Raw genomic sequence first — 1,659 nt, forward strand, 5'->3', positions numbered from 1 at the left:
TCCTAGAATGCACTACCGTAACCACAATCGGCTTTTAACTTGTTTCCCCTTCTTCTCCCCAAAGCCCCCCAGTACGTAGTTGTATATTTTAGTTGTGGATCCTCCTCATTGGGGCATGTGGGACACCGCCTCAACGTGGCTGGATGAGCGGTGCCAGGTCTGCACCCAGGATCCAAACCATGGAAACCCTGAGCCAGCAAAGGAGAACCCAGGAACTTAACCACTTGGCCAAAAGGCCAGCCCCTCACAATCAGCTTTGGAACTAGCATTTTTTTCCTCCCTCCTCAAGCGGGAAATAATTGCATTCATTGAAAAAATTAAAAAGAAGCAGATAAGCAGCTCTCAGGAAAGCTTCTGCCCTGGGCTTCTCAGAAGAACACCCTCTCCCCTTGGACAGCACACCCCGGCCAGCTTTCTGGACCAGCTCATTCCCGAGGCAGGAGATGAAGGGGTTCAGCAGGGGCCACACGGTGGTGTTGAGGAAGGCAAGTCCTTTCTTGAGCTGCAGCCGCCCGGTCTGCGTGGGGCTCAGGTACATGACGGCGCAGCTCCCGTAGGTGAGGGACACCACCAGGATGTGGGAGGAGCAGGCGGAGAAGGCCTTGCTGCGACCCCCCGAGGAAGGCAGGTGCAGGGCGGTGGCGACCAAGCAGCCGTGGGACGGGCCGGTCACCAGCACGGCGCTGGCCGGGGTGCGCACGGCCACCAGGAAGCGCACGGGCTGCAGGAGGCCGGTGTGGGCGCAGGCCAGCGCCAGCAAGGGCGCGCTGTCGCGGAAGAAGTGATGGAGGACGTCGGGGCCGCAGAAGGGGACGGAGAGCACCCAGACGCCGGGCCCGGTGAGGAAGAGCAGGCGGCCCCCCCGCAGGCCAGCTCGAGCGCGGGCACACGCGCGTGCTCACGAGGGCTGGGGGCCGCAGCGGGCGGCGGACGGCCAGGGAGCGGTGGGCGGCCGTCACCGCAGCAGCAGGGGCTCCGCCGGGCCCAGGAGGAAGGAGAGCCCCGTCTGCGCGGAGCATCCGGCCCGGGGGATGGTCCCGCGTCCCTTGAGGAGGTGGGCCGGCATCTGCGGTGGACGGCGGAGGGGAAGCCCAGCTCCAGCAGCGCGAAGTGCCGCAGGAAGTAGTACACGGGGGCGGCGAGGCGGCGGTCGGCCACCGGCAAGGTGACGATGAGCAGGTCCCCCGGGAGGAGGGTCGCGACTAAGTGGGGAGGAGCGCGGCGAAGAGCAGCAGCCGCAGCGCGCGCACGTCGGTGACCCCCGGGAGCACCAAGGCCAGCGCCTCGGTGCGGTTGGCTGCGCGGCCCGGCCCGGGGGCGCCCATCTGTGAGGCAGGAGAGCCTGGTGGTTAGAGACGCGGCCCGAGGAGGCCGCCTGCGCCTGATCCTGCCTCTGTCTCTTAGCTTCTCCGGGTCTCAGTGGCTCCATCAATACTGCGGGGACAATATGTGTGCCCGCCCCATAGGTGGTTGTGAAGATGAAATGAGTGACAGCCTAGAACAGGGCTTGGCACATAATGCACACCATCCCCGATGCTACCTATTATCTGTAAATACGGGAAAAAGCATCATTTCCTTTCATCAGAAGAGTTTGCCTCTTGTCCCTTTGGAACTCTATTTGCTGAGTAAATGCTTTGCCCTGAGACCTGTTCCTCGCAG

At 63.4% G+C, this 1,659-nt stretch overlaps 1 pseudogene; it reads right to left on the bottom strand.

The window, feature by feature from the left end:
- Window positions 1–262: 262 nt before the first annotated feature.
- Window positions 263–1,325, bottom strand: LOC139042154 (olfactory receptor 6E1-like; annotated as a pseudogene).
- Window positions 1,326–1,659: the final 334 nt, after the last annotated feature.

Source organism: Equus asinus, chromosome 26 (genome assembly GCF_041296235.1).
Source record: "Equus asinus isolate D_3611 breed Donkey chromosome 26, EquAss-T2T_v2, whole genome shotgun sequence".
NCBI classification, from domain to species: domain Eukaryota; kingdom Metazoa; phylum Chordata; class Mammalia; order Perissodactyla; family Equidae; genus Equus; species Equus asinus.